Raw genomic sequence first — 13,008 nt, forward strand, 5'->3', positions numbered from 1 at the left:
TGTCGCCGCTTTGGAAATTCTTTGGCAATTTCAGTATTCTCTACAGTACTTAATATAGTTTTAAAAGTTCAATGAAGCGTATATTATTGTCAATAATGTATTGTTCAAAACCATTTTTCTTTTTAAAATGTAAGGTACTTCATTTTCTAACATTTTCTCTCGTTCAGACATGAAATAATATAATTTTAGCAATTGAAAAACTACTTAGATGTGGAAATGTTAATTCATCAAAATAATGTGAAAAGAAGTATCCTTCTCAAAAATTGAACTTATTCCCTTTTTAAATGTTAATATGCAAGCGTTACTAGGACATTGATTAATATTCTTTACATCAGTGATAGAGGGGTCACTCTACTAATTACAATCGATGGGTGACAAAAAGATCAAATCGTTAAAGTTTGAGTTTTCCAGGGATCGTTTATAAGTCAGGTCCTTTTTAAATGAATATTTAAGATGAAATGTTTTCAAAACGGATAAGCAAAATCTTAGTTAAGAAATCTGCCACTTTCCATAGTTAACAATGTAAATAAGAGAAATAGAAGTCTTTAGTATTTACTTGGTACATTGTATTTACATGATTTTATACAACAATTTAAATGCAAATAGTAGATCGATCAGCCGTCAATTTGACGCAAACAAAAGACTGCTTATCAACCTTATAGTTGTTTATCCCATTTTATTATGACTTGGCACTTTTCTGCGTATTCACAACTCAAACATGATATAATATAAACCACTGATTAGACATGAAAAATATTAAACTATCAAAACGTTGTAGTATATATAGTGTCGAAATCATATTTAACTCATCCCTTTCGGCAGGCAATGTAGAGATTGCTTTTTATTATAAACATCGTTCAAAGTTCAATTTAATATATGATTAATGTTTATAATAACGACGTGCCCTTGTCATCATTTGATAATGGGATGCACTGTTCTCTAAAGAGTCAGTAGTTATTTAACTTTTAATTCTGTGAAATCAATTTTTTCCACATTGAAAGATGGATATGAAATCTAAGTCTGATAATGGCACCTACACTAAGCGGTGGCTCTTTCACATTTCGGTTATCTTTTTAAATGAGAGCCCTCGACTAATACAAAGCTGTAAAAGGTGAACACAGTTTCTTAAGCAATATAAGTTTTAACAAACTTTACCCTTTTTTTTATAAATTAAAGAATGCTTTGCAACATAGAACATCTTTTCTCATCATTTCGGTATGAAACAATAATGATATACGACTGACAAAATAGCCTAGTGTTGAAATATATCTCTATGGTATGTGTTACCTTTTTGGAAATTTGACATATAAGGATTTCGCCTTTAATACCTACGAGAATTATTTGCACTTATGCATACCTGACTGATTTAACGAAACAACGAGGGTTGAATAACATCTATAGCAACTGTAAAAAAATTCATGCATACAACAAAACTATCCCTCTTTGTTTACCATGAACTATTAGTTCTTGCACTCTTTATCCATTGCTGAACAAGATAGTCTAATCTCTGTAAAAGACACTTTTATGCTTAATGACGGAGAATGAGATGAACAGATATCAAAAAGATAATCTCAAAAGACAAAAAGCAAACGATAAAGACACTGGCGTTAAGAAGTGTGGCAACTGTTTTTCTTCTAACATTTTTATGTGATATGGAAACTTATCTTCTACCCAACACATCTTACACTATAAGAAAATAAATCGAAGATAGAATGAGCATGCAAAACATAGTTTGTAAGATATATTTCATAGGTACGCGATATGTTAAAATTACTTTTGTCCCATAATCAGCAAAACGCATCGCTTCTTTAACAAATTAGCTTATCATTTGGTCCATAGTTTTACATAACTCATGATTTGTCACTTTTCAGAAAAACAGATTAACTGGTGGCTATCCATAAAGAACTGCATGCAAGTTAAGATATATTTATTAATAAAAGCATTTTTCGACTTCTTCCGATCCTATTCAATTTTCATTTCGTATCATGCTACATTAAATACATTCAGCTTTAATGTTACAAAGTTTCTAGCACCTAAATCACAACACAAATAAATGTAACAGGCTTTTGGACACAAATATAACTACTTTATCAAGCTCTGTTTGAAATACTTTAAACACTAGGGAATCCAAACTGATAAACAAGTTAATATGTTCGATTCATCAATAAAACAATACGTTAAGAATAAAACAACAAATGTACATTTTCACAGCTATTTTCTTTTTGTTGTTTGTTTTAAGGTTTACCTGAGCAAAATCATGGTGTGAAATAAAATACTTTAGCATAAAAGCATAAAAAATCAGTATTCCGTAGGGATATCCATTTCATAGCATTTCTCTTAAAAGTTACTAAGCCTGACAGCACACTTGTCTTTTTTCAACTTTTCATTGCTGTACCAAAAGCTTTGTTAACGACATTCTTAATCCTCTATGCCACAGAGTACGATAAAAAGATGTCAAAACCCTATCACAGAAGACAAAACACATTGAAAAGTGTTTGCAAACGACAAGTCACTTGTCGATAAATGTTACAGAATAATGATTGTTTCATCGGAGAATGGAGTAGTTTTAACCAAAAATGAATATATATAAAACGTGCTACTTTGACAGTTAGTTGACTGTAAAACCTTTGCCTGCTGATTAAATTAATTGACGGGCCTTTCATATTACATGACGGTTCTTAGGTGCTAGTTATTGCAGGAAGGTTAATTGCGAATGTGGGATGAAATACTAAATGGTTGAAAGCTATGTTAGATTGGATAATTATGCACTGAAGAGTGAAATGCTAGGAAAGGCTAATATACCGAAGGCGATATAGCAATTTTCGTAGTTCGGCTTTGTTTAGATGTCTTTGTGATATTTAACAAAAATAAGAAAAAACACCAATTGAGATTTAATTCGCTCCCTATTCTTTTAACGGCTCTATGTGTTAAAAACATATTAACCTTACAGCCTCACTTGCTACTCATTTATATAAAATATTGATAGATTGCTTCATCGCTTCCTGTATGTCATGAGTACGTGAAATATTTGACCGTCTAACATGTGTAAGGTTTTTTCTTGCTGACAAAAACCTTAATTTATGTTGTTTTCTCGTTTTGGACACACGCATTTTCTTACTAGGGGATCATATGAAGCTTTTCATGGAATGGCACTTACGTGTCACATTGAAGGTTCCATAATAACCGCCGAATGAACAGATCTGCGGATGCTTTGAAATTGAAACTTGTGCCAGTTCATGTTAAATTCTGCTTAAGCCGGTGATAGCGGGCGTGGACGATAGTTTGCACTTGACAGAACCCTTCATGAACAGGCTCAATCAAACCGAGCCTGCAACATTTTCGGTTATGCCGTGTAGGGTTTTCTTTAGGGATTTTCTCTATTTTAGAAAACGATGAATTTGGTCCGAAGATAAATCAATTATTGTTTGACTATTACATTTAATAGGCTTTTATAATTAAATAAATCTTCACAAACTCCATGTTCTCAGTGTGAACTGTTTAAAAAGAATGCTGTTACGAAAGAAAAATATATTAAAATTCACAAATTTGATCCTAGCTTCATTAAAAGAAGGAAAGCAATTATCATGAAATAACTGCACCTGGCAAGCTTAAGCTTATTTATTTCATCTACGGACAGAATTAATTACATCCTAATTGGCAAAATTTGATTTGTTTAATTGGTTTAAATAATTTATCTTATTCTATAACACTTCTTTGAGAACTATGACAACTAAATGAACACAGTGTATTTTAACATAAGTTCATCACGATTTATCGTAAGGCATTCAGCTCTAATCATAAAAGATAAACTCATAAAATTAAACGCTCAACAATCAAGCATGATTTGTGGTAGAATGAGTCCCGTCCCATGAATTATTAGTTTTAAAGTTACATTTTTAAAGTTACATGGATAGATAAAAGGAGAGTTGTTAGAATAATTAAGGAGAGTTGTAAGACTTTCTTCAGTTGTTAATTGTTAAGTTTCATCCTACAAAAATTGGAATATATAATAAAGTATTTGTTAAATTTAATTTGAGCGTAAGGTTGTTAAATTTAGTTAATGGACATACATAGCCCAAATAAAACCGTGCCTCTAACATTTTCAAAATTTCAGTTTTGGACATTTATAGAGATTCTAATTTTTCTCCATTTTTATCTTCACCAAGCCAACTTCTATGACCTAATATATAAAGGGGCGTTTACAATTTTATTCTGTATTCTTCGTGAGGACATACACTTTCAATTAAATGTCAGTTTCCATTTCAAACGAATGTGTTATTTGGTTTATATATATATATATACCAAACTTATCAGCTTACTACCCGATCAAACATACCGTAAGATTTTTCTTGTGAACTGTTTATGCAAAGAGCATGTATAAACTCTGATCCCCTTTCAAACTGCCATTTTGTTAAGTTCCGCCCATTCTTTTTATAGTTTAGGGCAAACATATTCTATTACTTGAGGACCAGACGCCGCTTTTCATGGAATGGCACTTCTGTGTTACATTGAAGGTACCATAATATTCGCCGTATGGACACATTTGCGGATCTTTCTTAATATTTCATGTTTGAATGTTGAATCTTGTTTAAGCCGGTGCTAGGGGACGTGGACTTGACAGTTACAGGCTCAATCAAACCGAGCCTTCAACATTTTCAATTTTGCCGTTTTGGACTTCCTTTAGTGATTCTTATGTTCTCTATTTTATATGATAGCTGTGTCATTCGAGGATCGTAGAGAGGAAATTGATTTATCTCCAAAAATATCACAAAACTGGTGATTATATAAAAAATAGAAATTTAAAAAAAATAATATACTTTAATATCATTTGAAAACATCGTGCAATATTTTATCCCCAGTGGTTCTGAATAGATTTAAACGTGATAAAGTTTGGTAACCTAACTTATATATGGGCTGCTCGTGAACCTCATTATAAGGACGCACATATTTCACAAGAACTAATTTATTACACAGTGATCGAATAAACAAAGCAAACCTGCGTGAATTTGGTATGAAGAACATTTTTTAACTCAAATATATTACCTTCCTTAGAGAAAACTCTATATTATTTACCTTAGAGAAAATTAAAGATGTTAATTGTCATGTAAGAAATGGCAAGACATTTATAGAAATATGATAGACTTAGCAAAGACAAAGGTATAAGTCCTGGAAATCTTATTCAGAAAAAAGTGTGCCTGATCAAATGTTGAAAGGGCCATTTATTAAGCTTATCTCAATGTGACATTTAAGAAACTTAACTACGTGTACATGCACCCTTTAGTAGTAGTAGTCCGCACAGGCAGTAAAACTATTTTAGTATATAATATGACAAACAAGATCGACAAGGAAAGGCGGCATTCAATGAACACAGCCCCCACCCGACCAACCAACAAGCGCCAGCGGCAAGGAGCCCAGGAGGACCCCAAAGAAAAACAGGACAGGGCACAAGTCGCACATTAAGAACAGAACTCCATAAAAATAATAAGTTCTCATTGAGGGGTCTAGAGGGGAAGGTGGCGTGTCGATCGCCTGGATATTAAAAAATAACGTTTTTAAAGGCCAGTTTTACTGTTATTTGTATTTCTTTAAAGATTTTTAATTTTAGTGTACTTCTATAGTATCCAAAAAGTTACTCATTGGCCAATTACCTGAACCATCTTTTTCATCTGTTGCTTTTTTGCAAAGAGTACAGCTATTCTGAATAAGTATTTTATATGGAAGTACATTATATGGAAGTACAATACTATATTGTTTACATTTTGCTACTTGTATGACACATTATTTCACATTTATCGCTACTTTATTCAATTACCAATCATCTTACATTTCTCTCATACCATTAATTAAACATTATGAAATTCATGTTTGCGCTTTTTAAAGAAGTATTTAAGATTTCACATTAAAAAAGCTTCAGGCGTACGGATGTTATGGAGCTTACAAAATACTTTGATAAGCTTACTAATGTATATGTGAACATCGCAATTAAAAGTTCGATCGAGTTGCTTGAAATTTGACCAGAACATTGCATAAGAATAAATTTATAGATCCTTGGAAAAATTATTATCTGCATTTAATTTAAATGCATAAGATTTGAATAATGTCAATGTATTAAATAAACGCAAAACATTTGCCCTGATGTTATCAAGTAAATGACTGATAGAATATGATATTTTTCGCAGCATCTTTTGATTTTAAGAATATGATCAAAACTTATGTACTAGCGTACTTTGTTATATGGACTCAATTTTCAGATAGTTCAAGCGGTATAATTAATGTAACTTGTATCACTTTGGAGCCAATACACTAAAGTGCGTTAGACCAAAAAGTGCAATGCGAAGTGTAACGCATTTTGGGGATGGAACCCAAAGTGCGTTTGACCCGAAAGTGCAAGATAACAATGCCATTTGCTTAAAATATGAAAAACAAGATCAACAAGGAAAGGCGGCGTTCAATGAACGCAACCCCCATATGACCCAGCAACAAGAACCAATGGCAAGGAGCCCAGGTGGACCCCAAACATAAAAAGGACAGGGCAACAACCTTTTAAGGGCTACGTACCTCCTTTTCTGATTGTCTCAGGTATCTGTACATTTATGTCCTTATGGACACGTACGGTGACTTTCTTTTGGCTAAAATTTCATTTAATGCAGTTTTTATTGTTTTTTTTTATAACATTCTAAAGTGAAGGCTGCTGGGCCGACAACTTCACAAAAATGATAAAATGAAAAAGTTTTCTCAAAGTGACTTTTTCTTTTTATATATCTTTTAAAAACAAATTGTGTCTATATAACTTCATTAAATCCCGTTTTAATTGTTTTATAACATTTCTACAACTGCAAACTTTTAGACAACTGGGCAGCTAGGCCGCCTACTTCACAAAAATTTATAAATCAAAAGGTTCGCTCAAAGTTTTTATCGTTTTAATAATACTTCTACAACAGTTACTATAAAAATTTAGGCCGCCAACTTCACAAAAATGATAAACTCAAAAAGATTTCTGAAAGTGATTTTTCCTTTTAATTTACCTTTTTAATATCAAGAATAGTATTAAGAGGTTCGTAAATTGCAGTTTTTATTCTTTTAGATCATTTATACAACATAAAATTTTTGGCTGCCAGGCCACTGGTAAACAAAAACCTTCTGGATGTGATATATTTTTTAAGTTTTTCGTTTCATGTTACATTTGAATTAGTTTAAATGAGTTTGTAATTATTGTTATAGCTTGTTAACATCTTCCTGCATTGTGTTGATATTGCAAAATAATTCAAAAGAATTAAATAAGACTTATTGGGAGATTTGAGGAAGATTAGTTGTCGGACAACGCCAGCCTGACTGAAAGCATAAATTCTATATTCTGATCCACATCATAACCTGTGCTGTGACTATAATAACCTTTGACAAGTCCTGCTTTCTTTCAAGCACTTTCGTTACTCAACATCCCATCGACCTTAATATTACATAAAACTGTATGCAAGTTAACAAAATTTATTCAACAAATATACAAGCAATAGCAGATTTCCTATTATCTTCTGTCTGGATGTATTTCGGCATGGTTCCCGCGCTAATGATGTTAGCCCCACTAGGTTAACGAGTCACCAGACAAACAGTCGTTAGGGGCGACCTTGAAGCAATCCGTTAACTGTCCAAAAAGCTTTACCGAATTGGGGCTTAAACTACGCCTGAACTGAAGGTAAAATTACGCCCGAAATGGGACTTTAAAGTGAATGTAATTAAAGGCTAAATGACTGCTCGAAAATGTTTAAATGAGTTAACTTTAGCACTGAATATATGTGCCCTAAAGGGCTTTAAAACAAATCAATACTGCGCGCCAAAGGGCTTAAAACAAATCAATACAACTTAATGCACGGTTTTAAACTTTTTGCCGTAAACATTAGCGCCTGTTCCTGGGAATCAGCGACCAAGCCATACGTCTATGGTAAACCCATCACTTTAAATTACTTCATTAAAAGACCTAAGTCATGCTCGGAGTTCGCTGACTGCCAAATGGCAACGACGCTCCCAATTATAACTTTGCCACCGCCAAAAGAGAGACAATATTACACCTTTTGAAACAGCATCCGAACATTAAACCCAAATTAAAAATAGAAACTGATTGCCTGATGAGAACGGGAACCAGCATTATCAGACTTGTACTACGCAAAGCAATTACAACTACCAGACACAAATACTTCTGACAGACGATATCTGTGCCAGAAACAAACAAATACCAAGGATGGACAAATGCACTCCATCAGCTGTAAATATTGCTGGAGTAACTTGGCTGAAGTCAGGGTGTTTTAAGTAAAAACCACCGTTTTCAATTACTCTCTTTGCCGAATAACTATTCACCCTTTTTCGAGCTTATTCCATTGCAGCATGGACACGGAATATCGCGTGGAAGTATGTGGGACCAAATAATCTTACATTTAACAGAAATGAACTTGATAATGATATCAATTTGTGAACGAAATGCTTTTAGATCAATCTGTCCTTAATCATTACCCCCACAGTGTAATAAAATTATGCCGGGAAGATCTCCGACTCTCTTTAAGGTCTTCAATTTACAGACAACATCCAGTATAGACATTCCGCTATAGCCTTGCCACCAAAAATTAATACACTTCAAATCTTAGCTTGCTCCGCCAGGCCTTCGCCTTGCTACCGCAAATGCTTGCTTTATGATAGATGATTCTATCAGCAAAACCTTTACTGCGCCTATAATAACTTGACTTGAATTAATTTCCAAGGAATAGCACATGCACATTAACATAAAAATTAATTGGCACATGCAGGTTAGCATAAAAATTGGTTAACCTTATATATTTATATATATATACACTTACAATGACAAAAAGGCCAGTATGTGAACATCCTCTTTTTTAAGATAAACTCGATATGCCTTGGAACGCCAACGCCCATCACGCTTAATTGTTTTTAACATCGTGACCTGACATAGCTGCAGCCATTGCCGCCCCTATTCTAAAAGAATGTTATGTAAACTTCCCATAATCAGGCCTTAAATTGTTCAAACATTTCTTCAAAACAGAAGTGAACTGAAATCGTGTTAAAGGTTTATAAGCAGACGTGAAACTTTAAAGGAAAATAATTCTATTTTTGAATCACAAATCAATTCAATTTAAAATGTAAAATAAGTATCCGTGAAATTAAATGTAATGTTAATTATAGCTATAAACAGAAGCGTTTCAGTTAATTATGTATGTCTAAGGAGCACTTAGAGCTTGCTTAGTATGAATGACTTCAATAAATATATTTCGTTTGTAAACATATCAGTGTATATAAACGTATGTATACTTATCAAACTTATCATAGTTAAGGTAATGTGTCATATTTTATCATTTGCTTTTGATATCCCTTTTTAAAAATTACATAAATGAATTCAAAGCAATAAAATTTTGTTTTTAATCCATAACTTCAAATTCAGTAAAGTCTCATCTGCCATTCTTTTGCGGTTTATGTTCTTCATGTGTAATACTGTCCTCATAAAATATTAATAGCCAACAATAAATGTCAGTTTTAAACGAATAAGCAATTAAGGAGTTATGCAAAATGACCAGGCGTGTATTTGAAATGCAGGAGGGTTCTACCATATGACTCGATGGCGTATTGGCATTCTTGACATTTATTGATATTGCGTCTCAGATTTTAATGTAAGCCTTATTAAGATTATGTCGAGACATTCTCATCCATAATACAAAAAAGTTACTAGGGCATTATGTAAGACCGTCATAAGTTCGTAGTTAATAATTTTTGTACTTACATATTAATGTAATCAAAACTTGCAATTAATAGATATGATATGTATATGTGTATAAATAACACATATCTGATGAAGGCATTCATTTTATTTATTCTAGCTATTTAGCTATTCTCCAGTGTCCTATTCAGTATCATTATATTGAATAATGTTCGGCCGATTCGTTTTATTTGCATACTTATCTTTTAATAAACTTTATGCACTTTTTGAAACAAATGTTAAAGTCAAAATTGTCATTCAGTAGACATTTTATTTATGATAATAGTTATATCAAATGAAATGTACATTTTTAGAAACTGTTTTAAATATACAGTAACATAATATAAAAAATGAGCCTCGCTTAGTACTTAGCGTGTTTGTTAAATTGCACGTACCGGTGAATGACTATTAACATCGTAATATCGAAAAACCCGTTGTACCCAAATTAAAATTTGTAATTGATCAACTTCCTCATTATTTTGAAAATGAAATTTTAGCCAGTAACCTAAGGATAAGTGATGCAAATTAATAAAAAAATCTCTTCACAACTTTATATTGTCAGGCATTCGTTTCCGACACAAAATAGTGGCATCTTTCATTAAACTAAGCCATACAATATGCAAGTGGTTATAACAAATATTTTCAAACGCTGTGATTATAATGATAATAATATAAAAGCAATTATCAAATAGTGAGGAAATATGTACAACTTAAAATAATATAAGTCATGTGCATGTTTTGACATATTTATTATGTTACTAATTTATGTATAATATGCGCATGCTTTCTTGCCTCTGTAGGTGAGTAGTCTTATTGAAATATTAAAAAAGAAACTCTAAAACTCTTAATTTTACTTTTTAGCTCGACTATTCGATAAGAATAAGTAGAGCTATTGCAGTCACCCGAGCGTCGGCGTCGGCGTTGGCGTCGGCGTCGGCGTAACCACTTATGTTAAAGTTTTTGTAATAGTTCAAATATTTTCAAAGTCCATTGACATATGGCTTTGAAACTTTGCACACTTGTTCACCATCATGACCCCAACCTGTAGACAGGAGGAAGTAACTCTATCAAGCATTTTGACAGAATTATGCCCCTTTTTTGACTTAGAATTTACGTTAAAGTTTTTGTAATAGTTCAAATATTTTCAAAGTCCATTGACATATGGCTTTGAAACTTTGCACACTTGTTCACCATCATGACCCCAACCTGTAGACAGGAGGAGGTAACTCTATCAAGTATTTTGACAGAATTATGCCCCTTTTTCGACTTAGAATTTACGTTAAAGTTTTTGTAATAGTTCAAATATTTTCAAAGTCCATTGACATATGGCTTTGAAACTTTGCACACTTGTTTACCATCATGACCCCAACCTGTAGACAGCAGGAGGTAACTCTATCAAGCATTTTGACAGAATTATGCCCCTTTTTCGTCTTAGAATTTACGTTAAAGTTTTTGTAATAGTTCAAATATTTTCAAAGTCCATAGACATATGGCTTTGAAACTTTGCACACTTGTTCAACATCATGACCCCAACCTGTAAACAGGAGGAGGTAACTCTATCAAGCATTTTGACAGAATTATGCCCCTTTTTCGTCTTAGAATTTACGTTAAAGTTTTTGTAATAGTTCAAATATTTTCAAAGTCCATTGACATATGGCTTTGAAACTTTGCACACTTGTTCACCATCATGACCCCAACCTGTAAACAGGAGGAGGTAACTGTATCAGGCATTTTTTTTACTATCAAGCACTAAGAATAGTCGAGCATGCTGTCCTACCGACAGCTCTTGTTCAGTTTAACTGTCATATTTTCTTTCTGTTTTTAATTGAACGTTTTTCTAATTACGTGCTCTACAAAAAAATCATTTGAAGCAGTGAAAATAAAACATTGAAGTTCGCACAAACCGACGTTATTGAAAATATTACAGGTCCGGTTTTATTGAGAATGTTGAACTTTGTGGACGGTAGTGGTAAGCGCAAGCTACTTAATAATGTTAAAATGTATGGGAAAAAGTATACTTGAAAGTAAGAAACGTCGACAGTTGTTTCGTATGACAGTTAAAGTTTCATTTGCTATTTTTTTCATATGTTTAATCATATTTATTTGGCTGTTGTGAATGACTGTGAGTATAAGAAGAGATTATGTCCTCCTTGTCTGGTCTCACTTTACTTGCTGTATGACTGTATGGCTCAATTATTAATTCATAATACATAGGTAACAGCTAGTGATTCGTCTTTTTTGCCGCGAAACCTTAAAATTCACTTTTTTATCGTAAATAGTTCTTTTTAATTCATTAATTTTGATCTATTTCACAGTTCTCGAAACTTAGAATTCTCCAATAAATATGATAATTCGTTATGTATAAAAAGCTGAAATATACATATAAATTTACCCATTGACACAGAAATAAGTAATAACAATACATTGCTAGAATTATTTATTACTGACACGTGTTTCATATTACCAGTCGCATGGGAGGTATCAAATATCTTTCCTACAGGAATTGCCCCAGTTTTGTTAACGTGAAAACATTCAAGAAAATGAAATTTAGTATATTTTACTTCACCACTTGAAACTTGTTATTTTCTGTCAGTATTTACTTGGTGTTATTTCTATAAATTAATGTTGAGCATGGTTGTTTGCAGGTTTTCTTATACAATCTTCTTGCTTGTATGCCAAAATGAAAATTGTGTGCATGTTGTACTATCACTGTCATATGCATGACGATAAAATGTATTTTTCCCACATTGGAAATTTGTGATTAACTTTGTATCTTAGATTTGATTTTTTAAACTTTCTGTTGTTGTATTTTGAATGTTATTTGAATAAGATCGATTACCTCAAGCTAGCAATATTTTCTTATTCGTGGTGAGCTGAGCGTGCAGTCGGGGACAGAAAATATGTGTTGAACTAATACAACCATTATATGCACGAACAAATACTTTAGTAATTTAAGCTGCCTCTCATATTTTCCGCCTTACTATGATGTCCGAGGAATAGCGTCATTTACCAGTTTGAATGTTTTTAAAATGCCAGATTCATGTTAATTATTTTCACGTATTCTTAACCAAGAGTATTGATGTTAGAAACAAATCATTACTGAAATTTCAGTTGAATTATTTGTCTTGCTTATTTCAAACTCTATATCGGATTAGTTAAATATCACAATGTGTCGATAGATAATTTTTGATAATAAATAAGATTTCTTTAGAACTGTAGAATAGGGTCACCAGCTGAAAATATTAGAAATGGAA

This window comes from Ruditapes philippinarum, unplaced genomic scaffold, assembly GCF_026571515.1.
Source record: "Ruditapes philippinarum isolate M1 unplaced genomic scaffold, ASM2657151v2 ctg27_1_1_1_1, whole genome shotgun sequence".
NCBI lineage: Eukaryota > Metazoa > Mollusca > Bivalvia > Venerida > Veneridae > Ruditapes > Ruditapes philippinarum.